Source organism: Pelodiscus sinensis, chromosome 5 (assembly GCF_052426305.1).
Source record: "Pelodiscus sinensis isolate ZL-2025 chromosome 5, ASM5242630v1, whole genome shotgun sequence".
Lineage (NCBI taxonomy): Eukaryota > Metazoa > Chordata > Testudines > Trionychidae > Pelodiscus > Pelodiscus sinensis.
The window spans coordinates 97,231,582-97,256,247 of record NC_143056.1 but is presented as its reverse complement, the minus strand read 5'-3'; the positions used below and the strand labels follow the sequence as shown (position 1 = coordinate 97,256,247).

At 41.5% G+C, this 24,666-nt stretch overlaps 1 protein-coding gene across 4 annotated transcripts in view; it reads left to right on the top strand.

The window, feature by feature from the left end:
* The window catches only part of DCDC1 (doublecortin domain containing 1), a 605,588-nt gene that overhangs the window by 386,050 nt on the left and 194,872 nt on the right, over positions 1-24,666 (top strand). The gene's annotated exons all lie outside the window — the stretch shown is intronic.

The following is a 24,666-nucleotide window of genomic DNA, read 5'->3' as shown; positions in this document are numbered from 1 at the left end:
TAAATAATTCTTTTTTTAAATTTATATTTGGTAGTTATCCCCTTGTGGGCAACTGTGTTTAGTTATTTTAGAGCAAAATCAGGATGGTTGTAGTTTAAAGCTGTCATCACTAAATTATATTTCTCAGGGATCTGGGAAACATTCATTTTCATATGTGTACATTGCTACAAAGTGAGCAGTGAGTGTAGCCTTAGTGAGGGCTTGTCTACACTAGGAAATTATTTTTAAATAACTAAATTTGAAATAACTCCCAAAAGAACAAAATTGAAATACATGTCCCCACTATAGAGGAGCTTCCAAATGAGTCTGAGGCAGGATCCATTAATGTGGATGCGCTACCTTGACTTAGAGCCCCAGGAAGCACTGGGGGGGCAATTACTTCAAATGACTCTGGGGAGTAGTTGTTTTGAAATAGCAGCAGTGGAGTGTCCACACTACCACTATTTTGAAATGACTATTTTGAAATGACTATTTTGAAATAAGCGTTATTCCCTGAGGAAAGTAGGAGTACAGATTTCAAAGTGAGCAGCCCATTATTTTGAAATAACAGGCTTGGTCGTGTGGCTGCTTCATTTATTATTTTGAAATAAGGAGGGTTATTTCAAAATAACTCCCTAGTGTAGACAAGGGCTGACAGAGCAACCATCATTTGGGTGGCTTTAATTTGGGCAGGCAGAGCTTTTTCTTAACATGGGAATCTGCCATAATAATATTGTGATCAGAGAGAAGCATTTAGGAGCATGTTTAGGATTAGTTTAAACTGTTGGGCAAAATTGAATGATCCTTTGATGGTTTATTTTTAAGACTACCTGTACTAAACTTGTGCCCTTTTCCAAGAAAGTTACCATATTATGTTATAATAACCATAAATGTTGGGATAATGCTATGGAAGTGTGTCTGTTGCACATTAGGCAAAACATGACAAGACATGTGATACTATAAGCTGTGATTAGGGAGAACTGCAAGACATAAAGCAGAAAGAAAGAAAAATGTCTGACAGCAGAGTTTTGGATAGCATCTCTCAATCACGGAACTCTGCAATATTTTTTTCTCTTGAGCTATAAAATAGCTTCTACTCACATGGCTTGGAATTTTCCATGGCCAATTAGATTTTTATATTAGCCTCTGAACCGATAAAGCACCTAAACACATGCATAGTTTTAAAAACATAATTAAGTACTAATGACTTCATTAGGATTTCAGTAGAAACTTAAATGCCTTGCTGAATTGGTACTTTCATGTTTAGTTTTGTTAATAAAAACACTAAATAATTAACAGTATGCAAATATCCTGATTTTTAATGTTATGTCTAATGTTATAGAATTGTGTTGAAATTTGAATCATGATTCGCTGGCATCAGTTCTAAATCCCAGTAGTATATATTTTTTTAAAATATTTACAATATGCTAAAGGTATATACTTCTCTCAGTACTTAGCTGCATTGAAAGAATGCTGTATCCTGACAAATACTTTTAAATAACAACTAGTTCTGTAGTGTTTTCTATGTCCATTCATATCACTGATACTGCAAATTATAGAAAAAATAGCCATTGTCTGTAAGAATATCAGGTATACATTTAAAACAAAATATTCAGAGGTGCAGCCATTCACTTTGTTGTGTATAAGTGTTTGAAAGGTTATAATAATGAATGTTCAGTCCTGCAATGAGAGATGTAGTCACTTGGCACACTGAAAGACTGAATTGAAAATGAGTAGCTACTAGGATCATGTTAATGCTTCTTTCAAGGTTAATATAGTGCTATTACAAATCCTCACTAAGCAAACTGTCTTTTAATCGAAATCAGTGGGAGTCTGTGTACTACATATTATTGAAATTTTGTATTTCTGGATATATAGAAAAAATAAGTATTAGTGTCTAACTAGAATGATCCATAGTGTAATTGTAGCCATTTTGGTCCCAGGACATTAGAGAGACAAATTGGGTTAGATAACATCTTTTATTGGACCAACCTTCATTGATTAGAGAGCTCTAAAGCATGTCTCTCCCACCAACAGAAGTTGGTCCACTTAAAGATATTACCTTACCCATCTTCTCTGTTGAATTATCTACAGCAAATTTGGTGTATATTATTTTGTATAATATCAAAATTAAGTATTTTAATATTTAACTATTATTATGCATCTACAGTCCAACTGTAACACACAAGCATTTTGGAATGTTTATTCCTATTTAAAAAAGGAAAAGCAAAGATTATTTTTTAATCTTGTCCAATCTTCAGACTATTGCAGTGGGAGAAGGTCTAATTAGTTCCCCATTGGTTCAAAATCTGCAGGAAATGTCATTAGAATCAATGGTGCCAGAGATAAATGTGTTAGCTGATATATACCATATTAAGCATTTTAGTGTGAGAAATTTCACAAGTAAAATGGGTGGGGAGAGTATTTAAACTAAATTATTTCGGGTGAGTTGTAAGCAAATATAGTACACGTCAGTGGATCTCTAATAAATCAGCTGAGAGTGAATCCCTGCTGTCTGTTCATACGGGATATCTGTGATGCATGTTTTGTACATTGTCTTATTAATTTGATCTAATATCTGGTAATGGGAAACTTAAAGTTTAAATCAGGTTTACACTGAGATTAGCGCGGTACTCTAGAAGATGTCAAAATCAGGATAGAAAATGAGGATGGCATCCTCTTTCCTATTTCATTAAGGCTAGGGTTATGTCTACACTAAAGGGAAAAGTTGGAAAAAGTGGGAAAACTGCAATTTGCGTATCTTTTTCTGTTTTTCTTTCAAAAGAGGCTTTTCTGACATTTAGCCCGTCTACACAGGGCCAAATGTTGGGAAAAGCCCCTCTTTCGAAACATCCCTTCTTCCTCATTGAACAAGGTTTACGGGGAAGCCAAAAAAACGCATCTGCTTTTCTGAATTTTTTTTTCGGAAAAGCAGATGTGTTCCTTGGATGTGGCAGAGCTTTTCTGAAAAGCTCTGCAGTGTAGACATAGCCTAGGATTCACAGGATAAAGTAAAAATGGCTCAGAAATTTCCTTATCTTCACACCTAACTGAACAGAACCCACCACAAAAACCTGACAGTCATACTCCATTTAATGTGCTATAACTTACTCCACGAGATCCCTGTTAGAATCATAGAACAGAATAATAGAATCATAGAGCTGGAAGAGACCTCAGGAGGTCATCAAGTCCAGCCCCCTGACCAAGGCAAGACCAATCCCAACTAAATCATCCCAGCCAGAGATTTCGCAAGCTGAGACTTAAACACCACTAGGGATGGAGATTCTACCACCTTCCTAGGTAACCCATTCCTGTGCTTCATCACCCTTCTAGTGAAATAGTTTTTCCTAATATCCAACCTAGAGATATCCAACCAGGAGACCATTGCTCCTTGTTCTGCCCTCTGTCACTACTGAGAACAGCCTTTCTCCATCCTCTTTGGAACTTCCCTTCAGGAAGTTGAAGGTTGATATTGAATCCCCCCTCACTCTTCTCTTCTGCAGACTAAAAAAACCCAAATCCCTCAGTCTCTCCTCATAGGTCATGCACTCCAGCCCCCTAATCATTTTGGTCACCCTCCACTGGACCCTCTCCAATGCGTTCACATCCTTTCTATAGTGGGGCCCCAGAATTGGACACAATATTCCAGATGTGGCCTCATGAGAGCCGAATAAAGGGGAATAATCACTTCTCTGGATCTGCTGGAAATGCTCCTCTTAAGGCACCCTAATATGCCATTAGCCTTCTTGGCTACAAGGGCACATTGTTGACTCATATCCAGCTTCTCATCCACTGTAATCCCCAGGTCCTTTTCTGACGGATGAATCCATGTTAGCCCAGCGCAATGCTGATACACTCAGCCACCCAGCTGTAGGGATTTTCTGTTAGGTCAGATGATTGCAGTATGGTGGGCCCTGAACCTCTAGCAGGGCCAAGCAAACAGATAGTCAGTAATCCCAGAGTGGTGTTGACAGTAAATCAAACCCTTGGGCAAAGCAGACCAAGGGGTTTGGTTCGAACTAACGCGTCCTGGCCCGCACTTTCACTTTTGAAACAGCTGGCATTCAGAGTAACATGCCAATTACTAATAAAGCGCAGGATATTTAAATCCCTACTTCACTGACTATTTTGAATGCCTACATTTGCATCCCTAGTTTGAATTAGGGTGCAAGTGTCGACATACCCTGTGAAGCCAGGGCTTTCTCAGCTGAGGATTAAGGCATCAGTCTCTGCTACACCAGCATGCAAATAATTCCACTGATGTTTAACTGGGACTAATCACATGTTTAAAGTTATCTAAATTTCAATGTTTTGCTGGACTTCGGGTTAACGGAGTCACTCCTCAATCTATAGCTACAAAAATTACATCCGGAGTTTAATCTTGACTCTTTCTGAACACTCTTGCTCCCATCCAGCAAACCACTTCTATGCTAGCTTAAAGTTAAGCACATGTAGGAGTACTTTCTTAGATCTCAGCCAGAGCACTCAGCACTTAGTAGGGCCTTGTCCTGAAAGACAGAGGTCTGCTCAATCAGCCAGCCAGGTTCCAATATTAGATTTTTGCAAGATTTACTAACCTAGGAAAAACTGATGAGGAATAGCCTGAAAGTATCATTCTCCCACTCTTAACAGTGACACAGCTAGGAAATGGTAGAATTGTTTGTAAGAGTTAATCAAATATTTGACTTTGATTCTTTAAAAACTGTTCATTCATGGTAAATTCCAAGTGGTCAAACATAAATAAGAAGCACCATCGATCTCTTTTTTGTAGAATACGATTACTACAAGGTGACACATGAAAAGGCTATAAAGAGAATAAAATTGAAAGCTGCTAGAATATTTTTGTTGAATAGAGATAAACAAAAAAAATCCACATGATGTGCTTTAAAAACAATCCTAAACTTTGTGTTTTGCATTTTAGAAAACCTTTGTTTGTTCTTTCTAACTCCTCTCCCTTAATTTTACGCGTGAAAAATTTTGTTTCTGTCCTTTTATGGGAAAATATCTTTTCACTGAACTTCAGGTCAATGATATATGATATATCTGCCATGTAAATGTTCTAAAGGTTAAAGCTTCGAATTGGTGACAAACTAGCTTTCATTACATGCTTTAGTTGCATCCTAACAAAATTCTGGTCTCCATATCAGCTAGATACCCAAATTCAATGTTTTGTTCATCACTTGGATTAAATGTTACAAATCACACTAAACATGGTACAAAGGTACACTAAATGTTGCAGTCTCATTCTCTCCAAGCATTAGGACATATTTGTTTACATTAGTATATCAACTTGAGCAGCTTACCTTTATTTAAATTGAATAGGGATTGTGGAGGGAGGGCTAAAACAGCCGACAAAGCATGGTGACCCAGCTTGTCACCCAGTGACCTGTGAGAAGGAAATAATGAACTGTGAGTAGCTGTCATCTTAACTGTTTCTGACAGTTTGGCTCTGGGCACATCTGTGCTAGTTGCATGGAAAGGCCTTTGTTGTTTTCCCACTAGTGACTTTGCAGACCGCTGTGGGGTTTGCTAGCTGCTCTGCTTCTACACTTCCCCTCCCTTTTTAGTAGGGAGAGCAGCTGCCACTGACAGGGCTGACATTTCTTTTAATGATTTACTTGGCATTTATTACATTAAAACAAAAATCAAATAAAAATAGTAGAACTTTTGCTTATTGTGATTTGATTGCATTTTTTCATGTAGGACCTTGCTACAAATGTATCTTCATAACTATATTTTGCCTTATCTGCATCATCAATTGCTTTATTTGTATGCTAAGTACTTACTGGCAGTCCTCTTCCCTAATACTTTGTCCTACACTAATGAAGCCAGTTAGGCCTGGTCTACACGAGGAGTTTACATCAACATGAGATTTGTTATCTAAGTGATGTGTCCACACTACTTTACACTGCCTGTCGTGTAGATATGAAGGGCCATGGAAGTTGATTTCTGTACTTCTGCTTTTCACAAGGAGTAATGCTATTCCCAACCTTGCACGGTTCAATTTACGCTAGTGTAGACACAGTAGTGCCAGAAAGTCAAGGCTATTGGCCTCTGGAAGGCCTCCCACAGCTTCCCACTCTAACCACTCTGGCCAGAACTTGCATCTTTACTGCTGTCCTGCTGAGCTCAAAAAGGCCCAGGAACAGTAAAAGGGCCTGACCCGTGTGGTCAGCATTGCCAGCCCATTGCGAGTGAGCAGCACACCATGGCACACATGTAAATGTCATCGAGTAATCCCAATAACAGTGTGATCACTTTGAAGACTTCTGCTCTCAAGGGCTACGACTAGACTGGCATGATTTTCCGCAAATGCTTTTAACAGAAAAGTTTTTCTGTTAAGAGCATTTGCGGAAAAGAGCATCTAGATTGGCATGGACGCTTTTCCGCAAAAGCACTTTTTGCGGAAAAGTGTCCGTGCCAATCTAGACACGGTTTTGTGCAAGAAAGCCCCGATCGCCATTTTCGCTATCGGGGCTTTTTTGCGCAAAACAATTCCACGTTGTCTACACTGTGCAAGAGGGCTTTTGCATGAGATCGTCAGTGTTCTTGCAGAAATTCAAGCGGCCAGTGTAGACAGCTGTCAAGTTTTTCCACAAAAGCAGCTGCTTTTGCGGAAAAGCTTGCCAGTCTAGACGCAGCCAAGGGGTCTAGTTCCCAGGGACGCAGATGAACACCAGCAAGGAGCATCCAGGAGTTCTTGGCTTTCATCGAGATATGTGGGGGGGGGATGAGGCCATCCTCAATGAGCTCCAAACCACCAGGAGGAACACTGAGGCTGTGTCTAGACTGGCCAGTTTTTCTGGAAAATCAGCCGCTTTTCCGGAAAAACTTGCCAGCTGTTTACACTGGCCGCTTGAATTTCCGCAAAAGCAATGACTTCCCACTGTAAGAAATCAGTGCTTTTTGCAGAACTACTATGCTGCTCCCATTCAGGCAAAAGTCCCTTTTGCGCAAAAGTTTTGCGCAAAAGGGCCAGTGTAGACAGCTGAGATTTGTTTTCCGCAAAAAAGCCCTGATCGCGAAAATGGCCATCGGGGCTTTTTTGTGGAAAAGCGCATTTAGATTGGCCACAGACGCTTTTCCGCAAAAAGTGCTTTTCCGTTAAAAGCTTTTCCGTTAAAAGCATTTGTGGAAAATCATGCCAGTCTAGACGTAGCCTGAGAGACGGGGCAGGATCACAAGCTGCCTGGGGACAAAAGGATATTACAGGGATGTGTAGCAGTGCCATGTCAAGATCAAGAAGCTGCATCAGTCCTACCAAAAGGCAAAGGAAGAGAGTGGACAGTCTGGTGCAGCACCTCACATGTGCCTCTTCTACAACCAGTTGGATGCCATTTTGGGGAATGGCCTGTATAGGTGTCCCCAGTGAGGTTGTGGAGTCCAGTCAAAAAATGCCTAGTATCAGCCTGGAGGTCACCATGATAGATGAGAGGCTGAAAAATGCGGAGAAAAGAAAGAAGAAGAGGAGTTGGCAATCCATGAGAGCCAGGATCTGGTATATCACTGGAGCCAGTCTCCCCCTTGCAGGATGTCTCCCAGTCCAGCACCAATCCCATGGAGGGCACTTCTGATGAGTTCACAAACTTTATTTCACTACAAGGGTATGTCTACACTACCCCCCTAGTTCGAACTAGGGGGGTAATGTATGCATACCGAACTTGCTAATGAAGCCCGGGATTTGAATTTCCCGGGCTTCATTAGCATAAAGCCGGCTCCGCCATTTTTAAAAGCCGGCTTGTTCGAACTCCGTGCCACGCGGCTACACGCGGCACGGGCTAGATAGTTCGAACTATGTAGCCATTCCGATCTATCTGTACACCTCGTTCCACGAGGCGTACAGATAGTTCGGAATAACTACATAGTTCGAACTATCTAGCCCGTGCCGCGTGTAGCCGCGTGGCATGGAGTTCGAACAAGCCGGCTTTTAAAAATGGCGGAGCCGGCTTTATGCTAATGAAGCCCGGGAAATTCAAATCCCGGGCTTCATTAGCAAGTTCGGTATGCATACATTACCCCCCTAGTTCGAACTAGGGGGGTAGTGTAGACATACCCCTAGTGAGTTAAGGCTCTGGGACTATTGGCTATTTGTTTGCTTGGCCCCTACAGTCCATGTTTCCCTTTAATCCCCCATCCCACTCCTGTAGTTCACGCAATAAAAAGATTATTATTCAAAGAACAGGAGTTTTTTTATTTAGAGAAAACAGCAGGGAAATCGAAGAACTGGGACACGGAAGGGGGAAGGGGCTCAGGAATGGGAGTGGGACTGCCTTCTGAGAACCTGGAGGTTCCAGCTCCCCTTTAGTCTCTCCCTGATCTCCTGGGGCCCTGGTGGCCCCTGGGGACCCTGAGGGTAGAAGCCATAGGGCTGCTGGAGGAGGGTCTGGGGGTGTCATCAGGACAGGTGGGGGCCTGAGATATTGCCCTCTTGAGGCAGGACACAATGGGCTCCATAAGAGCAGCCAGGGAGGCAAACATGGTCTCATGCTGCCTCGCAAGCTGCTCCCTAATGTGTCTCCTCTATTGCGGCTCCATGCTCTGATCCTACCACTCTGCCTGGATCTCCACCACAGGGGTGTGCATGCAGTTCATCTGCTCCCAGAACATGTTGTCCCTCATGCATTTGAGCTTGCTGATATGAGCCAAGTGGGCAGATTCTAGAAGAGGTGGAGGACACACCGAGCTGGCCGCTGTCCCAGCCTCAAAGAAAAGTTACAAGGGCAGACTTTATAGCAGATACATTATGTTAAACCTACTCCTAATCTATTAGCGTACACCAAAGGTCTCTGTAAAGACAAATGAGATGTGTTCCATGCAAGGCCAAATGTTTGCTTTAAAGTGGGCATTTTACAGCAGATGCAGAGATTTCTCAGTGGAGCATCAGGACACACTAGCTCCAGAAGCAGGCTGTCATGGTAAGGGGCTAGCCAGGGCCAGAAACTGCAGGTGGGAGGGAAATGGCAGCAGAGGATGGCTTCCTGCTGTATTCAGTACATACCAGGTCCATCATATACGGCCTTCTGAGGACACTGGTTCCTTTCTTGCCTGCAGGGGGGGAGGGAAGGGAAGTGTGTCCAGCACATGGGGCTTCCAGGGGAGAGTGCTAATAGGTTCCTCTCCCTTTTCATGAAGGTTATCATGTGATATATTTTCTGAGTTACACCAAGTGATCAAGAGCATATGCTTTCTGAATGTATCCATAAACCGGGGTCTGATGTTGCACTGCTTTGTGATTCAGTGATGCCTGATGAGAAGGTGTCTTATCATGGAGGATGGCATAAGTCTGGCCTCCCAAAACATCTTGTGAAGATGATCAAAGAGTACCTATGTGAGAGCTTCATGGAGCTGTGTAGATAGACTTCCACAACATTTGCAGACATGTGAACCAGCTGTTTTGGGCCCCATGTACGATGTAGCCACAGAGTGCACCACACACTTCTTCGTGGTCAGAGTGGGTCTCATTCAGGTATCCTAGAGCATCAGGGCAGGGGAAAACCATTCAGACAATTCCAGGAACGTGGCCTTGCACATTCAGAATTTCTTCTGATCTGCCACTGCTGATAGTTGCAAGTCTGCATCACAGTGTGGTTCCCTAAGTCTGAGTCCATCTCATGGCTCCAGAACCAGCATTGTACTGTATCCTGAGTATTGACTGGTGGGTATGCTAGCAAGAGCTCCAGGTTGTGCCTGAGTAGCACTTCCATGCCACACCGAGCTTCAGCTTCAGCCTCAGCCTCTTCCTCTTCCTGGTGGAGCAAGATGCCTACACTCTTGAAGCACAGTGCCATGAGGCATGCCACTACACGCATGATCATGATGATGCTTTCTTGCCTACTGGCCTCCATGCTCAAAGTGCTGTGGCATCAGCCTGGGCAACCAGGACACAAAAAGGTGCGAGCGGACTTCCTCCCGCTGATATCATGCCAGGGATTGAGTAGACAAGTGCTTTCTGAGACGTTGGTGACATGAGTCCTTGACCACCCACTGCAGAGTTTTCGACCTAGTGGACACCAGGAGCATAGCCCAGAATGCAATGCTGCCCACAGAGCTTTGCTCTCTTTGTCGACTGCAGGCTTCACAATGGGGACACACTACTTTGGACAACATTTGATTTTTCCCACATTGAGGATGTGGATCCTCAACTTTGCAAAATCGGGTGGGAAGAAATTGACCTTATTAGATTCAACCTTATTTCATAGTTTAAATGTGCCCTATGTGTTTAACATTAATCTTTTTAGATTTTTCAAAGTATCCTTGGCATGTATTTTAAAAAAATTGACTTCTATAGATGATTAAAAAATTACTGCAGTTATTGTTTTTAATTAATTCAATCTGACAGAAAATAGATATTTCTTCTTCTGGACAGTATGGGTATGTCTAGACTACATGGCTCCATCGACAGAGCCATGTAGATTAGGTTTCTAGACATAAGGAAATGAAAAGCCGATTTAAATAATCACCGCTTCATTTACATCAAAATGGCTGTCGCGCTGTGCCGATCTGCTGTTTGGCAGCACAGCGTGGTCGTCTGGATGCCCTGCGGTCGACAAGGGAAGCCCTTGTCAACTGCCCCATTATGTCTTGTGGAATGAGGTTTACCAGGGTGGTCGACAAGGGCTTCCCTTGTTGACCATGGAGTGTCCAGACTACCGTTCTGTGCCGCCAAACAGCTGACCGGCACAGCGCGGCAGCCATTTTGATGTAAATGAAGCAGCGATTATTTAAATCGCCGCTTCATTTCCCTTTTTCGAGTACACTAATCTACATGGCTCCATCGACGGAGCCATGTAGTCTAGACGTACCTTAACTCAAACCTTTTGTGAGCAAAGCAGTGCCAAAACCAAACAAATCTTAGGGTAATTTAGCTCAAAATACTAACATATTAACATTTTCATCTAGGAGAAAAGTTTAAAATAATAAAGTTCTTAATGGTTGTTTTGTTTTGCAAAAGTCTGTTACAAAAATAGATGATTACTTGCGGAAGAGGAATGATGCTGACACAGCAACTCATAATACTTAAGATATCCACTTTAACATAGTATAAATGTTGTTCCTATTGAATCTGTTTAACATGTTTGGAATGGGTAGTTGCAAAAAGCCTTGCAGGAGTTGAATTTATAAAAGGTTTTATTAATGTTACAAGTTTGCAGTATAGCAAGCAGGAGTTGAAATATTCTCTCTTCACCATTGGTACTAAGTATTTGCAGGTTATGGCTTGTTTGCTTTTTTTTTTTTTGTCTTTCTGTGTTCCTTGCTTTTTGATCTCTCCAATTAGTTAATTATTCATCAGGAAAGACTTCACCAAGATTTGATCAGACCAATAAGAAAACAGAGCTATGGAAAAAGTACTTTTGAGTTAATGTAATGATTTCAGTATCAATATATAACTGAAATTCTCTTCATTAATGTAAACCCTCTAGTAATTGGACTTAATAATGGTCAGATTGTAGGGTAGGAGTGTGAAATGAGGGAAAAAAATCCACATTCTAACCCAGGGCCGGGGCACATCGAGTTATAGTTCAGTCTCCTTCAGGGCAGATACTCTTGTCTGCAGTTTGTTCTAGACTAGTGGCCTCTCTCCACTTGTGTATGGTGTTAGTCACTAGGTGGACTACGTAATCATAGATCCCATAGTACCATCCTTTGTTCTGGCATATGAAGAGCTAATGTAGAAACCTATTATGGGGAACAAAAGATGTGCAGGCCCCTTACACATCTGCTGAACAGCAAGACAATACATAGTGTAAAGTGCCTTTTCGATGCTTTTGAACCTGAAGTGTCAGAGAGTCATATAATTTTAGGCTGAAAGGGACCACAAAATTATCTAGTCTGACCTCCTGTATGTCACAGGCCACCAAAACCACCAACCACCCAATACCCCAAATTAGACCAAAGTTTTGTGGTCAACAAGAGATACCATATGTGCCACAGGAAGAGACGAGGCGGAATCAAGGTGCACATATGCCCAAGACCCTCACAATGGCAGACAAATTATTAAAATATGCCCAGATAATCCTGGCAAATGATTTCACTCACCTGTAATAAGCACATGCAATTTACATACACACATAATACAAAAATTGTATTATTACACAGGCAAATTTTATAGGCCCCGAAGAAGATTAGCTCCCCACTGTTCTGGGTACTGTACATGTACATGGTAAAAGACAGTCCCTACTTCTAATAATTCATAATTTATATTTAAAAGACTGGTACAGAGAGAAGTGACAAACCCAATTTATATAACATGTTGGGGGCAGAGCCAGGAAATAACATAGGTGCCTGATTCCCAGTCCAGTGTCTTCTCCACTAGACCACGCTGCCCACTAAGGGTTTGTCTACACATCAAAGTTATTTCGAAATAACTTTCCTAGCGTCTACACAAGCCAACTGCTATTTCGAAATTAAATCGAAATAGTGGAGGGCCTATTTCAAAATTGGTAAACCACATTCCACGAGGAATAACGCCAATTTTGAAATAGCTATTTCGAAATAAGTGCGGTGTAGACACTTATTTCAAAATGCGGGGGCCTCCAGACCGTCCCAGGGTGCCTTGGTGGCAATTCTAGCCTCAACCAAGAACACTCCTCTCCCTCCTCCCCTCCCCGGAGCAAAAGGGGTTGACTCTGGCCACAGTTCCTGTGGCAGTACCAAGCCTGCCAGCCCATAGCCAGCAGTCACTGCCCCTGACCCAGTGACCCCAAAACATGAGCCAGCAAGCCACTGGCAGCCAGCCCTCCACGGCTCCCCAGGAGCAGTCTGCCAGCTCCCAGGAGCCTACCAGGTCCCAGAGAATATGGGTGCCTTCCTGGTCCAGGGCGGAGATCATGGACCTTGTTCAGGTTTGGGGGGATGCCCCCAACATCCATGATCTGTGCGCTAGACAGGGGAACATGGCTGTCTATAGCAGGATAGCTGCCAGCCTGGCCACCAAAGGTCATATGCAAACCCAGGAGCAGGTTTGCATGAAAATCAAGTTGGTCTGGTGAGACCCCCAACCCTGAGCTTCCCCTCCCCCTTCTTCTCCTTTATTCTCCCTTCCAGCTTCCTCCTCCCAGATTTCTCCCTCCGCTCTGCCACCCTCTCTCCTCCCCTCTCCCGTCTTCTTTCCCTAGTCTCACTAGAGTTGCATTCCCTCCCCCCCCCAGTTTTGTTAAATAAAGAGAGTTTGTGTTCATGAAAATACATGTATTTTATTTTACATCAGGAAGAGAGGTTAGAGAGGGGTAAGTGGAAGGACGTGAGGAAGGAATGAGGCACAAGCCCCCAGTGGGGCAGACCAGGGAGGGTCTTAGTGCTCCTCAGGGTAGAAGCTTTCCCGCAGGGTCTCCTGGATACTGACAGCCCCCTGATGGACCTCCCAGATGGCAGCCTGCAGAAAGTGCACTCAGGCTCGCAGCAACAAGTCCACGAGAAGCACCAGAGTGTCCAGGGGCACCTCTGGCTCCATGTTGCAGAGTGCTGTGGTGTCCCAAGTGAGGGCAACCAGAGCATACAGAGAAAATGCTTTGCTGTCCCTCATCGAGGTAGGCAAGCAATCAGGGAAAACTGAGAACCGGCTTTCCAGGGGGTGTCCCTTTCAGCACAGACCTCAGATAGCCTCAGGCAGCAGCCACACAAAGTAACTCCTGACCTGATGCTCTGCCAGGACCTGGTTCCAGCCGGCCTTAAGTGTGATTCAGCGTCCACTCAGAGTGAACGTGCTATTTCGAAATAGCCAAATGCTATTTTGAAATGCATTTTGTGTGTAGATGCGTTATTTCGAAATATCTTATTTTGAAATAACTATTTTGAAATTAGATATTTCAAAATAACGCTGTAGTGTAGACGTACTCTAAGGTAATAAAATGCTAATATCAAATCTTTTTGTGGGATTGAATAGCTAAAAAATATGTGGATTGTTCAACAACCAAGCTTTCAACATGTGGTATGTCTCCAATATTGTATGAAGCAGGTAATCAGTTTTAGAGCCCTGAATATTGATCTGAATGGTCAGAAGATGAAGCATGAAGTAGAAGTGGTCTATCTAAGCATGACCCTAGATCATACACTGTGTTACCATACCTGCCTGAGGAAGACAGAAGCTAAAGTTAAGACATGCCCCAACCCTGTGGATGTCAGCTCTTGTATTCAGTGGTGTAGTACTGCACACCAGTATAGAGTTAATCACCAAACTGTGATATGCAGCGACTGGCACCATGTGTCCAACTCCACTCTCATGGATCCCAGTTCTGAGCAATGCAGCTCTTTCTCATATCAAATAAGAGGGTGCCACTGGCAAGCTACTGGAGAAGGTATGTGCCAACCCACGCCTGACACTGCTGGGGCCTTCCTGATAGCCCTTTGTGCATCTGCAACGTAACACAGATGCCGCTCCACGTTGTTGCTGATAGCCAGCTGACTAGGTGGTCTAGAAGAATTGCATCGTACCACTGAAAATGCCATCACTTGGCTTGAGGACTATGTGTAATTCTGACAGGTGAACTCAAACTTAGGACCTCTGGAGCGTAGTGCATGAGCCTCGATTGCACGAGCTAAAAGCCAGCTGGCTCCCAGCTAAGTCCACGGAGCATACTCATTATTCTCCCTGTAAGTGGTCATAGTGCCACTGGGTGGGACAATATAGCACACCAAGAAGGTGTGTGCATTACATATGCACATGCTAAACTAATAAGAAGCCCTGGTATGGGCTAAACTCCCTCCCCCCACTATCCATTCAGCTCCAAAACAGTTTCTGAAGTAAGAGTGAGTATATTGACACAGATCTGAAATGGTAGATTATTTTTGCTCTGATGGCAGTTGGGCTGCTATGCAGCAAAGACCTATTTTCAGATAGCACTTTAAAAATAACAAATAGTCTAGCAGTCTAGTCTAGTCATGAGCTTTCGTGGGCACAACCCACTTCTTCAGATGAAAGGAGTAAGTGGTCCAGGATTGTGCCCATGAAAGCTCATGATACTGTCTACATTTTTGTTAGTCTCTATGGTTGCTGCAGAACTATGTGTTGTTTCTAAAGTTTTTCCAGTTACAGACTAACACGGCCACCCCTCTGAGACTTTCAGATAGCAGTCTACTACTTCTGCCAACAAATGCTAGTAAGAGTATAAAAAACCCTAAATACTGGCTGAAATCATGGAGAGGACTGTACACTGCAGCGCTATTTCAGGATACCAGAAGTATCCCAAAATAGCTATTCCACATCTTTTGAGTGTGCCTGTTATTTCAAAATATAACAGGCTCACTATCCTGATGTCCATGTAAACCTCATTCCATGAGGAATAAGGGACGTTTCAGAATAGCAATTATTTTCGAAATAAGTGCTCAACTTGCGTAGGTCAAATTGCATAGCTTATTTTGAGCTCTAGGTGCGGTGTAGATGCACCCTAAGCATACAGAAATGCGCATCTGGTATTAGAACTTTGCTTAGACATTATAAAGCATAGTGTTTGATTTATTCCCCATTCACTGGGTAAATGGAGGGCTTTTAATGCTGTGTGTAATATTTTTGAAATATTTGCTCTTTTTCATGCTACAAAGTAGTAAAGAAAGGGGGCAGCCCTAGTACTTTTGAAAAGAAGGCTATTACTGCTCCTACATACACTATTCATGTTTGTCTTTTGTCAGTAAATTACAGGTTGAAACTCTCTTATCCAGGAGTCTCTGGTCTAGCAACATCCATGGTCCAGCATGGATGTTGCAGGACCAGGGAGTTCCAGTGGAGGGCCAGCAGTAAGAATCCTTGTGGGGTCAGCAGGGCAGTGGGCTGCCTGCAGGGAGCTGATGGTGAGGCTGCCTAGCATGTGGTAATGTGACTGCCCAAGAAGGTTTGGGAGACCCAGCCAGTGCTACTGGGAGCCCCATTGCACAGCTGCCCAGGGAGCCCCGGCATGGTGCACACGGCTGCTTAGGAAGCCCCAGTGCATGGCGTACAGGGTTATCCAAGAAGCCCCCCCATGTGCCCAGCAGGTCAGCAAGGTAGTGGGGCCAGCAGGAGGTGGGGAGCCAATTAGGAGGTCAGTGGCCAGGTCTGGTGGGCTGGTGGCAGGGGTCCAAAAATGACCTCCTCTGGTCCAACAAAATACCTCCTCTGGGACAAGTCAGGTCCTGAGTGTGTTGGACCAGGGAGGTCCAACCTGTACTTTTGTGATATTTTATAACTTCCTGTTTTGTTACCATAAAAATGTTAGTAAACTGAAACAGTGCCAATTCCTGCTTCTTTGGTAGAGATCTAGATTGGGATTTAGTGGCATTCAAATCTCTGCCTAGCTATGTGCCAGCAGTGGAGGAGAACCCATAAGTCCCCTGACCGCAGGTTTATCTACACTACGCAGAAGGTCGATACTGCCACAGCTGATCTTCCAGAGTTCGATTTAGCAAGTCTAGTATAGACCTGCTTGAATAGAACTCAAAGGGCGCCCACATCGGCACTGGTACTCCTGCTCTCATGAGGAGTAAGGGAAGCTGATGGGAGCATTTGCTCTCATTGGCCTTCTGCTGTGTGGATGGTGCAGAAACGCTATGTAAGATACATTGACTCCAGCTATGTAATTTTCATAGTTGGAGTTGCATATCTTACTTCAAATTTTCCATGTACTGTAGAGTTGTCCCTCATCCTAAGGAAGATGTAAGGTGTGCTGACTAACAGTGGGAATATCTCCACTGCCAGTCTTTATTTTGAGGGATAAGTGTGGGAGGATAGGGGAGACTGTGTGGCCTAATGGATAAGGTGTCTGACTTTGGATCAGAAGATTGAGGATGTGGATCAAAAGATTGAGGGTTCAAGTCCCTTCACAGCAGGATGGATTGTGTTTGGATGAATTGGATTGCCTTTATGGGCAGCAGAGTTTGTACCATATTTGTGCAGTGGTAGAAGAATACTTTTAGGAATGTTCTAGATCTAATTAATTACAAAAATTGAATTTGGGAAGGAATTTATAGGTTGTCCAGCAGCTTATTTTGATTGTTTCTTAGCACTTAATTATGTCATTAGGGTTGTACCTCAGTTTAGAGTTTAGTCGGATGGGATTGAGGAATATTTATTAGTTTTGCAGCAGTTTGAGTGACAGGAGTCCTTGGTTTTGATGACTTTTGCCCATAACGTTGCATTTCATGCTGGGGATCCCCTCAAGTAGCTATTACCCTCCTCCTGCCACAGAGCTAAGAACTGAGTAGGGACTATTAGACTGCATGGAAGAACTTTACTATTTGGCCAAATTGAAGTCACACTTCAAATAAGAATAAATATCTCATGGAACAGCTTGCTGAAGGATTTTCATTTGGAAACCACATCCTCTTTTTTCAGGGTTTTGTAACCATTTATTCACATCTTAATCTGAATAGATCTACTATTGAAACAAGAAATGAATATTTTTGCAAGGTTTTATGCTATGATTTAGTTATGGTTTGTTAATCTGTGCCACAAAAGTTCCAGTCAATATTAAAAAGTTTTAAAATGGTGGAGGTTTTATTCACTGGCCACATAGAGATAGACTCAAAGAACTTTTAATCTCCTACTAATCACCTAGGGTATGTCTACACTACAGCGCTAATTCGAACTAACTTAGTTCGAATTAGTTAATTCAAACTAAGCTAATTTGAACTAATGCATCCAGACTAAAAAACTAGTTCGAATTAGCGTTTTGCTAATTTGAACTAGCATGTCCACACAGAGTGGACCCCCACTTCCATTGGTAACCATTGATAATTCCTTCCATCTCCCATGATTTTGTGCACAAACCCAATGGCTAAGATAAAATAACAAACAAACGAAAACAAAAATTCCCCAAGAAGACGCCTTTCAGAGACCAGTGCAACTCCAGCCTCCAGCAACAATACTAGGGATTAATTTGGAATTGTGTGTTGCCCTCTGCTTCTCCAGCTATCTGTAGACGATGGAATGGTTGTGAACAACAAAAAACAGGGAGGGAAACCCAATATGTTTTCTTCCATTCATATTCATAGAACCGTAAAATTAGAGATTAGGTTAGTTAGTGTTTCTTCCAGCCGTTGCAGGATAATTTCCTGCACTATGTTTTGTTTTTCTAGTGCATTGCCTAATACAGCTTTAAAAGATTCAAAAAGTGAAGTTTCTGTCACTTCTGTTGGGGGAAAACTTTTCCATGGTTAAATAATCTTCATTGATAAGAATATTTTTCTGACATTAAGACAAAAAATGTCCTTTGCTCAAATTCCTTCCATCACTTCTTTTCGATCAACAATGGAGCACTCTAAATAGTTTTTCTCTCTCCTTGATTCACACTTTTTAATTGTCTTAGACAAATATTTATACCACTTGAATTAATGCTGAAGTTATACATGTATAGTTCCACTAATTCTTTTAAGTCAATAATTTTTCTTCCTTTTTTCTGAACTTCCTGCTAATTTATTTCCAAATCTGACGGTACCCCAAATTATATGCAAGATTCTAGGTGCACTTATGCCAGTGCTTTACAGAAAAAATTATCATCATCCCCATATTATCCTATGCACCCCAAATCATTGTCGTGTTAGAATTTTCAAAAGAACCCAAGTTTCATTTTCAAAAGCGATTTAAGCACGTAGGAGCCTTAGTACTATTTTCTTTTGATGAGACCAATGGTATGTCTACGCTGCAATAAAAAATCTGCAACACTGTCACAGAGCGTGTGTCAGCTGATTTGGGCTTCTGGGGTTCTGGCTGCAGGACAATAAAATTGTAGTGTAGACATTTTGGCTTGGGCACTGAGACTCACGGGGCACTTTTTGCTACAGTTTTATAGCTCTGCATCCGGAGACCTCTTAACCTGAGTCCACTGACCTGAAGGTTCTGAGAGTCATAGAATACTAGAACTGGAAGGGACCTCAAGAGATTTTCAAGTACAAGCCCCTGCCCTCATGGCAGGACCAAGCACAGTTTAGACTATCCCTGATAGATGTCTATCCAACCTGCGCTTAAATATTTCCAGAAATGGAGATTCCACAACCTCCCTAGGCAATTTATTCCAGTATTGAACCACCCTGACAGGTAGGAAGTTTTTCTTAATGTCTAACCTAAACCTCTCTTGCTGCAATTTAAGCCCATTGCTTCTTGTCCTATCATCAGAGGCCAATGAGAACAATTTTTCTCCTTCCTCCTTGTAACTTCCTTTTATATACTTGAAAACTGCTATCATTTCCCCTCCCAGTCTTCTCTTTTCTAAATTAAACACCCCAATTCTTTCAGTCTTTCCTCATAGCTCATGTTTTCCTTTAATCGTTTTTGTTGCTCTTTTCTGGACCTTCTCCAATTTCTTTCTTGAAATGTGGTGCCTAGGCCTGTACACAATACTCCAACTGAGGCCTAATCAGCGCAGAGTGGAGTGGAAGAATGACTACTTGTGTCTTGTGTCAGTGACACAGGTTTTTTATTGCAGTATAGATGTACCCTTAACCTCCGAAGTGTCCAAACCTGTTTTGAAAATGGAATTTTGGCTCACACATCATATAAGCACTTTTGAATATTTGACCACATATTTCATAGTTTTTCAGTGCATTTTTATTGTTCTTAAAAACTGTATCCCCAATCCTTTGGTAATGTATTTCTCTCATCACTATTTTTTCAATTGCTTCTAATTTAGTATAATCTATAGTTTGTCATGTTTACTTCTATCAATGTGTTTAATAATAGGTGTAATATTGATCTCCAAAGAGCCTCTATTAGATACTTCTGCCCCGCAGATTATCTTGTATAGTTTATTGCTGTCTTTTATTGTTACATTTGTTTATGGTTTTCATCATTGTCCTTGTTGTTGTTACATATATTGAGACTTCTACATATTGCTGAAATCTGAGATCAGGGATCAATTACATTAGGCATTATGATTTTTATGTTAACAGGAATAATATTCTATGTTCAACATAACTTCAGCCAGAGATCACAAAGAGGGTGTGTTTTAGGTGCAGTGAGTGGGGAACTCTAAGTACCACTTTCTGACTACATCTGACAGTGTATCATGTAATGTTATTCTTGTTGGAGTGAGTCATAGTGAATATTCCTCATTAATTTTTTTTCTAATAAAAACTGTTAGAGATAATGTAAAGTTGGCTGACAGGTTTTGGCAGAAAGTTTTGATTGTTCATAGAATTTAAAATGTGTAGTTTAAAGATTCTAGGATTTTCCTGTCACATACATCTCTGCAACTCGCAAGTAAATTTACATTTTTGAAATAGTGTTTGATTTAGTTTTTAGATTTTGCTATTCTTCTACAGTTCAGAGTTTTGAGAGCACGATAATTTTGATCTTTTTTTCTCCACTTCAATACATATAATGACTTAGAGTTTCACTATGAATGTGGGAGTTTCTCGTGGGATGGCAGGATTTCATGATATTATTAACCCAGTTTTTCCATTTTACAGATTCTTTAGTATATTCTCTGAGCTCTGGGAACAAGCTAGGTTAGGTCATGCCTTTGGTTATATTGAGTTTTTCTTTAATTGTATTCCCTAACAATAATAAAAATCTTGAAGTTAGCATATGATATTTAGCACTCATTTTAAATTATGGGGTCCTAACCAAGATTTAGGCTAAAATCTGACAAGGCCAGACCTACAAACTGATGAATGCTGTCATTAGGTGCACTCATCATCTTGAAGGATCCAGCCCTAAAGATAAGCTCACAAGAGCTATTCAGCATCTGGCAGGATCAGGCCCTTCAATCGCCAAGACAAACTAATATATATATATATATACCATTTCTGTTGTCATTTTGAAACTAAAGTACCAATACCACATTTGCCAAGGCTCATGTGGGAGTTGAGCTACTCAAAATATGTATGCACTTGCAGATCCTCACATTTGCATGTGCAGGTAAGTATTTGAGAATATAAATGATGTCAAAACAGAGCACTGCTCCAAATTTTTCCATTTTATCTCTTTTTGGCAAGGTTTATTGAGTCAATCCTTGTCAGCCGACGGTCAGGGCAGTGTGTGTGTGTGTGTGTGTGTATGTGTTTCCGAGAAAAGGTTTAACGTCCGTGTCTTTACTGCTAGGACCAGGGTCCCGTCACAGAGGGTAGCCAGCAGGCCAACAGATGCACCTTTTTATAGGAAGAGCTTATTACACCTTAGATTTTAGCTGCTAGAACACAGGGTTCCTTCGCAGCGGGCAGCCTAAGAAAGGCTGAAAGGTGCCCCAACGGACCTGTCACCTTGGAGTGACACAGATCCAAACGCCCAAGCTCTTCCTATACCTGAGTAAATGTGCTGCTGGACCCATCTTTATACCCCTGGGGGCCCGTATCCTCTTTCTTATCTAAGATGCCGAATTGTACTGGTCCGTTTTTGTGGCGCCAGTTCTTACAAGCAAGTTTCAACTTAATTTACACTTGCAAGAGAGAGAACTAAATTGTGAGTACTAGACATTTTTTTACTGAGCGAGAGATTCCTCCCCCCGCGGATGGCTGTGTGTTCGTATCAATATGGGTTAAGTTAAGGGCACTCCTTGGCAGCCTCTTGGTCAGCAATTGGCATATCTCTGTTTACAGCCATTCACGGTCACTGCAGCCTGGGCCTTCTGTTCTGTGTGCCCTGCATGCTCCAGGCAAGCAAAAATGGATGTTACAAGGAAAGTTCCTGTCTGGCTACAATCCTATAGGCAATCCTATTTCTGGTTCATCTCATTTTTCTGGCTCATCTTGGTTCAATCTTTTTCAACATTCACTCAGTTATGCCAATTTTGTGGACTGTACTTGCTTTGGTGATTGTCTTGTTTATGTTTGGTTTTATGAGAAGCAATCCCATTCCAGGCACATCCCAGTTTCCTGGCACCTTTATATTGCTTTCAGTTAGGATAAGAGGAAGCTGTATACTGAATTTGGTGATTTTAGCTCTTATTATTTAGGAGTTCTTGATCAAACAGACAAACAGACAAATATTCTAAAATATATAGATTGCACGTCCACATTAAATATTTTGTGAATTCTACCAAGGTTATTTTTAAAAAGTACATCTATTTTTCACGGAAAAAACTTTTCTTTTTAATTGATGTTGCCAGAGGGGAGCTCAGTTTAATGCTTCATCCTAAAAAGGCATCTCGTGCGGATTAAGCCCCCTTCCCTATTAGTTCACTACTGCAGTGTCAGCACTGATTTTGAGTCTGAATCCTTACTTAAGTGGGTCTACAGCCTTCTGGCCCAGAGGCAAGAATGTTGCCAACACTGTCATTCTGACACAGAAAGCACTGGACATGCAAAGATAACTAAGTGGGTGGAACAAGTCTAACCCAACAATTTTTTCATGTTTTCTTTTTCTAAAAATAAATAATCCCATTCGCTTATTTAAAATTCTGGTTTGGAACTTAAAATTTGACTTTAGGTAGATTTATTGTATTCACTGATCCAACAACTAATTCTTTCATCCCATTAATAACCTCAATGTGTCAGGTAATCATACCCCCACAGCCTTTTCAAGTACAGTATGTACACTCATTTCTAGGAATCAGTAGGTAATTTTTGTTGGGGGAGAGGGGGGAAAGTTGAGTGTTTTTAAGATGAAGAAATAATTGTGATTATTCCAATCCATTTAAAATATTTCACAATAAATCATGCAGTGCAAACATAATTAATCCATAATGCATACAGTGGAGTACATATTCAGAAAAATGAATACAATGTGTGACTTCGTATATGTTAATGTGTATGTTATATTTTTTGAAATAAACCATTTCATTTATCAAGCAATTAGAGGTTAGAACATATTTTTAAAACTAGTCCTTATATTCTTTGGAAGGTACCCAGTGTGCCACTTCCTAAAAATATTTGGGTGTTACCACATTGTTTTTAATATTTTTGCTGCATGAAAAGAGGTAGGACCAGGTCTGGTGATATAGCTACTATAATAGGCTATTAGTGTTCAGAACATAATTTCATCCTTTACTCCTGAACCTGTTGGGACATCCTAGCCAAAGCAGGAAGAAAGCACCTCTCATCTCTCAACAGGAACCCCTGACTGTTTTAAGAGCAAGGACCGATGTTTCCCAGGGAGTCTGGGGAACAGTACAGTAAAAATGTAGGGACTAAATGGAAAAATATAAACTATTTATGTTACAATCCTCTGGTTACTGTTTTTTATAACTTTCTAAAAATTCTGCTTTGGAGGCAGAAAATTCAAATCTTGTTCTCTGCTTGAAGGTGAATATTTAAAAAAAAGACAAAACTGTATTTGTTACTTCTGTATAGGAATGAAAGAAAAAAATAATTTCTTCTGTATAAAAACAATATTTTTTTAAACAGCTCTGGTGCAGAAGTGGCTTTGGTTTGAAAGCTGACTTTTAGCAAGAAGATAGGAAAACTACCTTTCTGTGCTGAAGTGATAATTGGTTTTGACTTGCCAAGTTATAAGCCTATGTAAATTTTACTTCACACCCAGGCAGTTTTTTTTCCTAAACAACAATAGCAGTATTTTAAACAGCTTTTTGCCAGTGTCTCTAAGCAAGGTGGCTTGCATTGCTTGTGTATATATTACAACTCTGGCTGCATACTAAAAATTGTAGTTCAGATTTGTAAATTGAATAAGAAAAGGTTCTGTAGGAATTCTGCCATAGTTAGCATGCACTGACAAACTGTGGGCCCGATGCAAAAGAAATTTCCATGCAGTCAAAAATGTGAGCCCTTCCTTCAGTTGTATGGTGAACAGTGAATGAGGCAGAGCTCCACAGAAGCCCATGCCTTATCAAGCGACAAACTCTCTCCTCTGTTTTGTAGTTATGAAGTGCAGGTCCTGGTGGAAGAATTTGTGTGTGTCAGGGTAAGATTTGGGAGATAGTGAAGGAGGATGTACAAGCTGTGCTCTTGTTTATTGGACCAGGGTGGTGAAAGATTGGGAAGAGTATAGAGTGACATGCTGCAGTAAGATTTTTTTCATTTTTTCACAGCCCATGAAAGGAATCACATTAAGGCTTTAGGGATATTGGAGTGAGATGGCATGTACTGGTCCTTAAAGGCTGCTAAGGAACTCTTTTGTTAAGGAACTCCAGTATATTTAAGGTTTCTAAAAGCATTGATGGTCCTATTTCTTGAAAATAGTATGGGATTACGTAAGTAAAATGTCTATGGTAAATTTATCACTGGCATAACTGCATTGAGCCTTTTATTATAGTATAAGGTGGAAGAGCTTAGTCTGTGTATACAACTGTGATGCTAGAATTTCCTAATTTCTGATTGTTTAGGTGTGTATTCATATTGTTTCTCAGTACATTCTTTTAATGGTTAACAATTAATTTTCATCTTACAAAATGGTATGGCTAAATATTATGGGCCTCATTCTTGGCTCTTTTATGGCTGCTTTCTGCTGACGTGGTGGTGTCAAACAGCTTCAGAGTTGGTGGACCTGATCCCCTGTGGATACCTCTGCTTTTGTGGAATCCTTTGTGATGTGGGTATTTCAGTGAATGCTGCTTGAATTCCACTAAGCATCACCCCAGCCACCTTTGTTCTGTCTATGTTCTTCTGAGTACCGCGGAGAGCTTGGTTCTTCATAGTGAAATTGACAAGTGACAAATAAGATGGAGTGGGATAAGGTCCTCAAAAGACTGTATGTCTACATGTCAAACTAGGGGAAACTGTGGGGCAGATCCTGGGTCTCATTCTGCTTCTTTGTGCCACTCTGACAGCATAAAGCCAACAGAACCAGACCCTTAAAATTCCCCATGAGTGGGGTCAGGTCACAGCAAC